Source organism: Pseudophryne corroboree, chromosome 5, assembly GCF_028390025.1.
Source record: "Pseudophryne corroboree isolate aPseCor3 chromosome 5, aPseCor3.hap2, whole genome shotgun sequence".
NCBI lineage: Eukaryota > Metazoa > Chordata > Amphibia > Anura > Myobatrachidae > Pseudophryne > Pseudophryne corroboree.
The window spans coordinates 271,231,855-271,244,785 of NC_086448.1; positions in this window are offsets into that span (position 1 = coordinate 271,231,855).

The window sequence follows — 12,931 nt, forward strand, 5'->3', positions numbered from 1 at the left end:
ATATGATAATATATAGCTATTTAGTTAAACTGAGTGATTTTCATGACTTACATACAGTTGGCGTTACTTATCTCGGTTTCATTTCAGGAAAGCACTTCTTTCTAAGACGACCCTTTTCCCGTTGCGACGGGCCCTTATCAGGTCCCTTGTTACACTAAACACCCACTGTGCAAAATCCTGTGATGCAGGCACTGCAAGTAAATCTAGGGCAAAAGACTTCAAATTCACATATGCCATCGAGTTCCATGTCAACCAAAAGTCCATCCCACATTCCAAATTGGAGATCTTCTGAGATGAAAGCTCATCTTTGTATTTCCTTATATCCTGTTGAACACTGGGCTTGGGTGGTTTTGACAGTGAAGATGCCAACTTAGTGGACAAAAACTTAAATCGCGGTTGCTTTACTCCTGAGGGCATCTCTTCAACATCTGCATCATCATCCTTCATTGATGTATCCCCATCATCTGTCTTCAACCCATCCTCCACCTGTGTTGTGGATGCACTGAGGAGGACTAATTTTTCTGCTTCTTCCAAAAGTTCATTGATTCCATCATCTGTGTTTTCAATGAGTGCATCTCCAGCAACTGTTGGGTCAAGAAAATAAGCAGCGGCTGCAAGTGGAGAACTTTGGCTCATTGGGAAATAGAAAGAAGCTGAAGCATTTTTCCAGGTTTAGTTTAATTTTATCTGCCAGTCCACATAGGTTCTTTGTGAGCTGATACCAGAGAGAACTGGGAGAGGTGTGTAATCAAGTCCAGTAAGGCTGGCACTATCAATGACAGAAACATTGTATCACTTTGAAGTGTTTTTGTATGGTCAGCAAAGGGCAGCAAGAGATATTGGGGGTCATTCCGACTTGATCGCTCGCTGCAGTTGTTTGCAGCGCAGCGATCAGGTCAGAACTGCACATGCGTCGGCGCCGCAGTGCGACGGCACATGCCGGACGGCCAAAAGCCGTCGTTCCCTAGCGATCGCCTCTGCCGTTTTGGGGGCTGGACCGTGCGGGGGGCAGGCCGCAGTGGCTGCATGACATCACATGCAGCCGCTGCGAACACGGGCAGCGATGAGCATCTCCCGGTCAGCCGCAGGAGCTTACTCAACAAGTACAAAAGCATAACCGCTGTGCGATGCTTTTGTACTTGTGCAGGGGGGGCGGACAGACATGCGGGCTAACCCTATGCTGGGCATCCCCCCGCATGTCTGGGAACATGATCGTAACTGTGCTAAATTTAGCACAGCTACGATCAACTCAGAATGACCCCCTTTGTACAGCAGTTAGCTTCATCCACTCACTTGGCAGGAGACAATCCCAACCCATCTCATCTGCAACATGGACCACAGAATCTTTTACCTGAAGAAGGCGTGAAACCATCTGAAATGTGCTGGACCATCTTGTCACACAATCTTTAATTACAGTAAGTCCACAGAGCTGGTGAAGTTTCTCCATTGCAACTGAAGACCTGCAAAACTGCTTGACAACTGCTTTCACCTTTCCAAAAGACGTGCAACAGAGACTTCTTTGTAGACAATGTTGACGACTAACTGCAATGTGTGAACAAAACAGGGTGTCCGCTCGTAATGCCTCCATACCTGAGGACCAGACCAATGACAATGTACTTCATTATTATTTAAATGAAAATGTTTTAGTAAATGTACTTTTATTTGATACATAATAAATCCAATAGTCTTACCTTGACTCCTCACTTTCATGTTCTCCTTCACTCTCCTCATCCTCTTCGGTATCTGCAGAGCTTATTTGCTCTTCTTCCACTGTGATTTCTGCAACCATGTTGCTCCCATTATCTGTGATGACTGTAAGAATCTTGTTTTCTGGTATTCCGCACATTTCAGTGCACTGGTCAACACAAGCTTTGATGGAATGAGCAGTATGTGGTTGGGTGATCTCTTCGAGACTGAGTAATATGTGTTCAGGTTGGTTCTGCACAGTGCAAAAGTAACATGCACTTATAGCAAGGTAGGAAGCAGTAAGTCCCTTGGTTGTCCAAATGTCTAGACCAGGCATGTCCAAACTGCGGCCCTCCAGCTGTTGTGAAACTACATATCCCAGCATGCCCTGACACAGTTTTGCTGTCAGAGAATGCTAAAGCTGTGTCAGGGCATGCTGGGATGTGTAGTTTCTCAACAGCTGGAGGGCCACAGTTTGGACATGCCTGGTCTAGATCAATCATTATTTTCCGTGCATTGGTTCTATCTTTAAATTTCTATATTTCATCCTTATAAATGCTATCAATGAGGTTGTTACTTTTGGTTTTCTTAAGGATGGTCAGTCTCCTGTCAACCACCTCCATTATGTAAATTAAGTCTTTGTCCTCCACTGTCCGGGCTTGCAGACCACTACGACCTACCCACAAAGCTAGAGCTCTCTTTTTAGTTTTTTGTTTTTTTGCATCTGGATGGTACTTTGAAGCCAAAGCAATCACATTCGGAAGAGTTGTCTGTTGTTTATTTTTATCTTTTTCCCTGCCTGTTTTTTTTTTTTGGTACAGTGATAGTCTCCGGAATCCGGAGGATTAAAAAAGTGTTTTATATTATTGGTACAGCCGAGCCAATTGAAGTACTTCATAATCAGTGTATGTGGATAATGTTCCTCCCCAGATTTATTATCACTATTTGTATTGGTCCACGTCACTGAATGCTGCCCTGACCTGAACTGTTGTTAATTCTATACAATAAACACAAGCTTGCTGCCTAGGTGGTGTCATCCTTGACTCTCTGAATTGTCCTTTTGTTCCCCTTATTCAATATGTTTTGACTAAAAATCATGTTACAATCTGTCACAGATTACATCCAGTCATCACCACACATAATAAGACTCTCCTACTAGTCTCTCAACTCCAGTGGTGCAAGTAGATAAAATATCTTATAGGTACTGTGTGCGCACGCCAAAGGTGCGTGTGCCCAAAAATGGGTGTGACCAAATATCACATGGGGCATGGCCAATGAAAATGGGGATGTGATACACATATGGGGGAGGGGCAGATACACATATGACCCCAATAGTGCCAGATACACGTTGCCCCACAGTGCCAGATATACATTGCCCCACAGTGCCAGATATACATTGCCCCACAGTGCCAGATACACATTGCCTCACTGTGCCAGATACACAAATTCCCCCAGAGTGCCAGATATACATTGCCTCACAGTGCCAGATACACAAATGCCCCCACAGTGCCAGATATACATTGCCTTACAGTGCCAGATACACAAATGCCCCCACTGTGTCAGATATACATTGCCCCCAGTGCCAGATACAGAAATGCCCCCACAGTGCCAGATATGCCCCCAGTGCCAGATACACATGTCCCCCCAGTGCCAGATACAGGAATGCCCCCAGTGCCAGATACACATGTACCCCCAGTGCCAGATACAGAAATGCCCCCACAGTGCCAGATATGCTCCCAGTGCCAGATATGCCCCCAGTGCCAGATACACATGTCCCCGCAGTGCCAGATATGCCCCCAGTGCCAGATACACATGTCCACCCGGTGCCAGATATGCCCCCAGTGCCAGATACACATGTACCCCCAGTGCCAGATACAGAAATGCCCCCACAGTGCCAGATATGCCCCCAGTGCCAGATATGCCCCCAGTGCCAGATACACATGTCCCCCAGTGCGATATGCCCCCAGTGCCAGATACACATGTCACCCCAGTGCCAGATATGCCCCCCAGTGCCAGATATGCCGCCAGTGCCAGATACACATGTCCCCCCAGTGCCAGATATGCCCCCAGTGCCATATACATGTCCCCCAGTGCCAGATATGCTCCCAGTGCCAGATACACATGTCCCCCCAGTGCCAGATATGCCCCCAGTGCCAGCTACACATGCCCCCCCCCCTTCCCCTGCTGCTCACCGCTGCTGCTGTCCTGTGTGTGAGGGGAGGAGAGCGCAGCCTGCGCCTCTCCTGCCCCTCAGTCTCCGGCGGCGATGCGGGTGTCTAACTTCAATTCAGCGCCGATCCGTGAGACAATCAAAGCTCACGGTAGCAGGATACTTTAAAAGTAAGCTGTTTCCAAATTTGTTTGTGTGCTAAGGAATAATTACACGCTCCTGCATGTGTTCTCAATGCTAAAATTTTATAGCCAGGACAGCATTGAGAACACATGCAGGAGCTCATAACAAAATAAATTTTATTTAAGAGTATTTTACTCTAAATTCACCACTAGGATATTTCCTGCCTCTTACACATGAAAACTAGTGATGTGCACCGGACATTTTTCGTGTTTTGTGTTTTGGTTTTGGATTCGGACGCGTTTTGGCAAAACCTCACCGAAATTTTTTTGTCGGATTCGGGTGTGTTTTGGATTCGGGTGTTTTTTTCAAAAAACCCTAAAAAACAGCTTAAATCATAGAATTTGGGGGTCATTTTGATCCCATAGTATTATTAACCTCAATTACCATAATTTCCACTCATTTCCAGTCTATTCTGAACACCTCACACCTCACAATATTATTTTTAGTCCTACAATTTGCACCGAGGTCGCTGGATGGCTAAGCTAAGCGACACAAGTGGCCGACACAAACACCTGGCCCATCTAGGAGTGGCACTGCAGTGTCAATCAAGACAGGATGGCACTTCAAAAAAATTGTCCCCAAACAGCACATGATACAAAGAAAAAAAGAGGCGCATCAAGGTGGCTGTGTGACTAAGCTAAGCGACACAAGTGGCCGACACAAACACCTGGCCCATCTAGGAGTGGCACTGCAGTGTCAATCAAGACAGGATGGCACTTCAAAAAAATTGTCCCCAAACAGCACATGATGCAAAGAAAAAAAGAGGCGCACCAAGGTGGCTGTGTAACTAAGCTAAGAGACACAAGTGGCCGACACAAACACCTGGCTCATCTAGGAGTGGCACTGCAGTGTCAATCAAGACAGGATGGCACTTCAAAAAAATTGTCCCCAAACAGCACATGATGCAAAGAAAAAAAGAGGCGCACCAAGGTGGCTGTGTGACTAAGCTAAGCAACACAAGTGGCCGACACAAACACCTGGCCCATCTAGGAGTGGCACTGCAGTGTCAATCAAGACAGGATGGCACTTCAAAAAAATTGTCCCCAAACAGCACATGATGCAAAGAAAAAAAGAGGCGCACCAAGGTGGCTGTGTGACTAAGCTAAGCGACACAAGTGGCCGACACAAACACCTGGCCCATCTAGGAGTGGCACTGCAGTGTCAATCAAGACAGGATGGCACTTCAAAAAAATTGTCCCCAAACAGCACATGAGGCAAAGAAAAAAAGAGGCGCACCAAGGTGGCTGTGTGACTAAGCTAAGCAACACAAGTGGCCGACACAAACACCTGGCCCATCTAGGAGTGGCACTGCAGTGTCAATCAAGACAGGATGGCACTTCAAAAAAATTGTCCCCAAACAGCACATGATGCAAAGAAAAAAAGAGGCGCACCACAGGTATAGAATGTAGATGGATAGTATACTTAATGAATGACGACACAGAGGTAGGTACAGCAATGGCCTACCGTACTGCTATATATAGTATACTGGTGGTCACTGTGTCAGCAAACTGCAAAACTAAAATGCACCACAGGTATAGAATGTAGATGGATAGTATACTTAATGAATGACGACACAGAGGTAGGTACAGCAGTGGCCTACCGTACTGCTATATATAGTATACTGGTGGTCACTGTGTCAGCAAACTGCAAAACTAAAATGCACCACAGGTATAGAATGTAGATGGATAGTATACTTAATGAATGACGACACAGAGGTAGGTACAGCAGTGGCCTACCGTACTGCTATATATAGTATACTGGTGGTCACTGTGTCAGCAAACTGCAAAACTAAAATGCACCACAGGTATAGAATGTAGATGGATAGTATACTTAATGAATGACGACACAGAGATAGGTACAGCAGTGGCCTACCGTACTGCTATATATAGTATACTGGTGGTCACTGTGTCAGCAAACTGCAAAACTAAAATGCACCACAGGTATAGAATGTAGATGGATAGTATACTTAATGAATGACGACACAGAGGTAGGTACAGCAGTGGCCTACCGTACTGCTATATATAGTATACTGGTGGTCACTGTGTCAGCAAACTGCAAAACTAAAATGCACCACAGGTATAGAATGTAGATGGATAGTATACTTAATGAATGACGACACAGAGGTAGGTACAGCAGTGGCCTACCGTACTGCTATATATAGTATACTGGTGGTCATGGTGTCAGCAAACTGCAAAACTAAAATGCACCACAGGTATAGAATGTAGATGGATAGTATACTTAATGAATGACGACACAGAGGTAGGTACAGCAGTGGCCTGCCGTACTGCTATATATAGTATACTGGTGGTCACTGTGTCAGCAAACTGCAAAACTAAAATGCACCACAGGTATAGAATGTAGATGGATAGTATACTTAATGAATGACGACACAGAGGTAGGTACAGCAGTGGCCTACCGTACTGCTATATATAGTATACTGGTGGTCACTGTGTCAGCAAACTGCAAAACTAAAATGCACCACAGATATAGAATGTAGATGGATAGTATACTTAATGAATGACGACACAGAGGTAGGTACAGCAGTGGCCTACCGTACTGCTATATATAGTATACTGGTGGTCACTGTGTCAGCATACTGCAAAACTAAAATGCACCACAGGTATAGAATGTAGATGGATAGTATACTTAATGAATGACGACACAGAGGTAGGTACAGCAGTGGCCTACCGTACTGCTATATATAGTATACTGGTGGTCACTGTGTCAGCAAACTGCAAAACTAAAATGCACCACAGGTATAGAATGTAGATGGATAGTATACTTAATGAATGACGGCACAGAGGTAGGTACAGCAGTGGCCTACCGTACTGCTATATATAGTATACTGGTGGTCACTGTGTCAGCAAACTGCAAAACTAAAATGCACCACAGGTATAGAATGTAGATGGATAGTATACTTAATGAATGACGACACAGAGGTAGGTACAGCAGTGGCCTACCGTACTGCTATATATAGTATACTGGTGGTCACTGTGTCAGCAAACTGCAAAACTAAAATGCACCACAGGTATAGAATGTAGATGGATAGTATACTTAATGAATGACGACACAGAGGTAGGTACAGCAGTGGCCTACTGTACTGCTATATATAGTATACTGGTGGTCACTGTGTCAGCAAACTGCAAAACTAAAATGCACCACAGGTATAGAATGTAGATGGATAGTATACTTAATGAATGACGACACAGAGGTAGGTACAGCAGTGGCCTACCGTACTGCTATATATAGTATACTGGTGGTCATGGTGTCAGCAAACTGCAAAACTAAAATGCAGCACAGGTATAGAATGTAGATGGATAGTATACTTAATGAATGACGACACAGAGGTAGGTACAGCAGTGGCCTGCCGTACTGCTATATATAGTATACTGGTGGTCACTGTGTCAGCAAACTGCAAAACTAAAATGCACCACAGGTATAGAATGTAGATGGATAGTATACTTAATGAATGACGACACAGAGGTAGGTACAGCAGTGGCCTACCGTACTGCTATATATAGTATACTGGTGGTCACTGTGTCAGCAAACTGCAAAACTAAAATGCACCACAGATATAGAATGTAGATGGATAGTATACTTAATGAATGACGACACAGAGGTAGGTACAGCAGTGGCCTACCGTACTGCTATATATAGTATACTGGTGGTCACTGTGTCAGCATACTGCAAAACTAAAATGCACCACAGGTATAGAATGTAGATGGATAGTATACTTAATGAATGACGACACAGAGGTAGGTACAGCAGTGGCCTACCGTACTGCTATATATAGTATACTGGTGGTCACTGTGTCAGCAAACTGCAAAACAAAAATGCACCACAGGTATAGAATGTAGATGGATAGTATACTTAATGAATGACGGCACAGTGGTAGGTACAGCAGTGGCCTACCGTACTGCTATATATAGTATACTGGTGGTCACTGTGTCAGCAAACTGCAAAACTAAAATGCACCACAGGTATAGAATGTAGATGGATAGTATACTTAATGAATGACGACACAGAGGTAGGTACAGCAGTGGCCTACCGTACTGCTATATATAGTATACTGGTGGTCAATATGTGTCAGCAAACTGCAAAACTAAAATGCACCACAGGTATAGAATGTAGATGGATAGTATACTTAATGAATGATGACACAGAGGTAGGTACAGCAGTGGCCTACCGTACTGCTATATATAGTATACTGGTGGTCACTGGTCAGCAAAACTCTGCACTGTATTCCTCCTATATAATATTAATTATACTGGTGGTCCCCAGTCCCCACAATAAAGCAGCACACTGAGCACAGATATGGAGTTTTTTTCAGGCAGACAACGTATACTGGTGGTCACTGTCAGCAAAACTCTGCACTGTACTCCTGCTATATAATACAGCTGCTCCCCATTCCCCACAATTAAGCAGTGTGAGCACTCAGCACAGATATATTATGCAGCACACTGAGCACAGATATGGTATGGAGCGTTTTTTTCAGGCAGAGAACGGATAAAAACTGGTGGTCACTTATCAGCAAAACTCTGCACTGTACTCCTCCTAACAGCTGCTCCCCAGTCCTCCCCACAATTAAGCAATAAAGCAATCAAGTTCAACAATAAACGGAGAGGACGCCAGCCACGTCCTCTCCCTATCATCTCCAATGCTCGAGTGAAAATGGCGGCGACGCACGGCTGCTTATATAGAATCCGAATCTCGCGAGAATCCGACAGCGGGATGATGACGTTCGGGCGCGCTCGGGTTAGAAGGTTCGAACCTGCCTCAGACCCGTGTAAAAAGGGTGAAGTTCGGGGGGGTTCGGTTTCCGAGAAACCGAACCCGCTCATCTCTAATAAAAACCCGACAAGGATCAGAATTATTCCTTAGCACACAAATTGAGAAACAGCTTACTTTTAAGGTATTCTGCCAATACCTTTGGAGGTAGAAGAAGAGTCCCGCAAAGAACCAGCTACATGTGAGAAGCCCAAGCCCTGAGGGTATTATTATACTTTTACTAGAGGCTGTGTTTTTTTTACACTGCTTTGTTTAAATCTTCAACACATGGGGGTATATTTACTAAAATTCGTATCTGTGTCGATTTGGAGTGTAATTAAACACGAATGACATCGAATGTGTGAATTTGCAACTTTTTTTTTTTTTTACGCCTCATTTACTAAGCTGTCGTATTTTGATTTTTCTCATTTTTCGATGTCGAGGTCATTCGTGTTTTTTAAAGGTAGAATGCGACCGATTTTGTGTTTTTGCGGCAGTGTTGGGTTTTTTTTAACGAATGCGTCATTTGTATGTTACGGCAGTGTTTCTCCGTTCCCGGCCGTGATTTTTTTCTAACTTTCGTATTTGTCACTCGTCCATCATTGGTTTGTTTCCTGATGGAGGAGTGTCTGTGCTCATTACTATAAAACCGCCCCAACCCGTCCGAACCTCGTGGGTTTAGCTAGTGGAGAGGTGAGAGGAAGTGGTGTTTGGTGTTGGTGAGTAGTTTGGAGTATTTTGTGGTTTGGAGGTGTTTTTTTGCGATTGTTGAGTGCTGTACTGTGCGTGTAAGTAGTCTTGTCATACTTGTTGTGTAGTTTTTAAAAGTCTGTTTACTTTTTTGTCTTTGTAAAAATTTTGAAGTCTATTGTCATTGTTTGTGAGTGTGTGTGTGTGTTTGGTGTGTGGTGTGTAGTGGTAGTGGAGGAGTGTGTTGTGTGTTTTTTTTTTATAATTGTTATTTGTTGTTTGTCCGGAATATGTCCCAGTCAGAGGTGAGTGAGGTGGAGGAGGTGAGTGAGGTGGAGGAGGTGAGTGAGAGGGAGGAGGTGAGTGAGGCGGAGGAGGTTAGTGAGGAGGAGGGGGAGGTTGCTGCTGCGGGCTCGAGTGATAGTGACAGTGATGGTGCTGTGGCTCCGAAGCCACGCACCACTACAAAGACTGGGTGCAATGTAAAGTTCAGCTATGCAGAGAATGTCGCATTGGTGCAGGAGCTGATGAAACATCATCATCAGCTGTTTGGGCCTGATGCTGCCAAGGTACCTTCACGCAGGAAGAGTGTTCTGTGGGGGAAGGTAGTAGCGGCAGTTAATAGTGAGGGTGTGGTGAGGAGGACCGAGGACACGTGTCGTAAGCGTTTCTACGATATCAAGCGCCGTGTCAAGGCGAAGATGGACAAAGAGGCAAAGTCTGCCAGGCAAACAGGGGGTGGCCATCCCTTCAGAGCGTCATATCATGATTGGGAGGAGCCTGTGCAGTCCCTTATTCCGTCAGAAGTGGTTGGTGCAACTTATGTCCGGGATTCGGACCGTCCAAGGCAGAATGGTGAGTTTGTGGTACAATATTTATATTATTTTAACATATGTGCGTTGTCCTTAGTTGTGTGAAATGTATTGTAGCTGATTCTGTTTGTAAGTGGCTTAATTATTGAAATGTGTTGGTGATGTTTTTTTAGCATAAATAGTTGTTGTTTCCCTTTGTCTTGTGAAGTTAGCAGTTGTCCTGTCCCTTTTGCAGCCTCAAATTGTTTTTGTTTTTGTGTTTTTGTTTTTTTCCATTTAAATGAAGTGTGACTCATGTGTTTTCATGAATGTTTCATACATTTTATTTAATGTTTTTTTGGTTAATGTATGTTGTTGTGGCTAGGCCTTTGTGTGCAAGATGTGATTATTGCCGCAGAATAATTTTTACATTTTTTATTGATAATAATATATTTGTTTATTGAGAGTTATTTGTGGCTCCAATTTTTATGTTTCTAACAGACTAATATTCTTGTTGTGTTAAAGTTCCATGGTTGGTTTTGTACTTGTATAATATTGTTAATTATGCATCTTAGGGCAGTCATGTCCAAACTGCGGCCCTCCAGCTGTTGTGAAACTACATATCCCAGCATGCCCTGAAACAGCTTTACCATTCTCTGACAACAAAACTGGGTCAGGGCATGCTGGGATATGTAGTTTACCAACAGCTGGAGGGCTGCAGTTTGGACATGCCTGCCTTAGGGTATGGATTGTTTGTTGTAATTGGTTCATGATTAAAGTATACACACCCAATGAAGTCAGCCAGAAAAGTATAAACCACCCATGACTTTATTCTGACGAACTTAACATTTATAACTAGCTAGCTTATCACTAAGAAATAAACACACGGACACCAACTGCTAGATTTAAAAGGTCAAACAGATATTTATTGTTTGGTGACCTGTCGTTTAAACTAAGAATATTGGAGGATGGCAAGAAAAAGGCGCTACCAACTCACCAGCACCAGTCAACTATAATAAACAATAAAATAGGAGGGGCCTCACAACCGCCTCCTTAACATAACCCGCACTGCGCAGGCTCACCCCCCTTACTTTAGCAGAGCCGTGGACGAACCCGCACGAGAACATCCGTAGTCCACCCGCAAGGGGAGGGCATACTCGCTGTTCAATCAAAAGGGGGTGCCCCACAGTGACCACTTATGTAACTATTTGACCGCTGGCTGGTAGCGACTTTCCGCCCATCTGGCTATCAAAGCCTGCTATGAAACGGAAATAGAGGCCCGAAAAGCGAGCCTCAAGCAACCTTAAAGGGAGGGTGGGAGGGCATCCAAGAAAAACTGGCAAGAGGAAGATGGCTGCCAAATTCCAGGACTATATACCCCTGTGTATACTCCTCCTACATATCCCTAATAGGCACCCATCTGTCACCTGACCACAACTGTCAATCACTAAGGCTAGCCCTGCCTATCCTCAACACATGTCAGAAAAATTCAGGGTGTTTATGTGGCTTCGAGCCTATGCGGATCTCTGCCTGCTTAAACCACCCATGACTTTATTCCGACGAACTTAACATTTATAACTAGCTAGCTTATCACTAAGAAATAAACACACGGACACCAACTGCTAGATTTAAAAGGTCAAACAGATATTTATTGTTTGGTGACCTGTCGTTTAAACTAAGAATATTGGAGGATGGCAAGAAAAAGGCGCTACCAACTCACCAGCACCAGTCAACTATAATAAACAATAAAATAGGAGGGGCCTCACAACCGCCTCCTTAACATAACCCGCACTGCGCAGGCTCACCCCCCTTACTTTAGCAGAGCCGTGGACGAACCCGCACGGGAACATCCGTAGTCCACCCGCAAGGGGAGGGCATACTCGCTGTTCAATCAAAAGGGGGTGCCCCACAGTGACCACTTATGTAACTATTTGACCGCTGGCTGGTAGCGACTTTCCGCCACAACAAGGATTTTAACAAAAAAACGCAGACCGCCATCCAACCAACAACAGGAGAAGAGATTCAACCGGACAGCACTCTAAAAATACTGTCCAAGAACACACCAATACCCGCAGGGGAAAGGTGAACCCCGTCTTCCCTATAAAACTGTACATTGTGCAGCACCAAAAGCGGATGCCTAACCACTAAACCTCCTATCGCCTGCACGTATACTGACACTGCGGAATTAACTTTCTTCCTCGCTTTCTCGATAGCAGAGAAGCGAACGGCACCCCGCCAATGGAAACGGGGCACCATGTCAGACCACACCACTATCACCCGGGACCAGGATGCCCGCAACGCCACTAAATCCGCTTTGATACTCAAGATGAGATCGATGCCTTTGACCCGCCCCATATCATTACCCCCAAGGTGAATGACAACCCAGCCGGGCCGCCCCCACCTCCGCTCATGGCGAAACAGCAAGCGAAGTAAACCCATCCAACGCAAGCCTCTAACTCCTAACCATCTAACTACCTTGTCCCCAAACAATTCGCCCATTCGTCCTGCCATTGGATGCCTCTCCGCCCAAAAAATAAAAGAATGGCCAATGAGCCAAATCTGATCCGAGATGTCCAAAGTAGCTGCAAAAGAAAATTCCTTACCGTCAGACACTATACAGATTGAAAAACAAATAACTTAAACA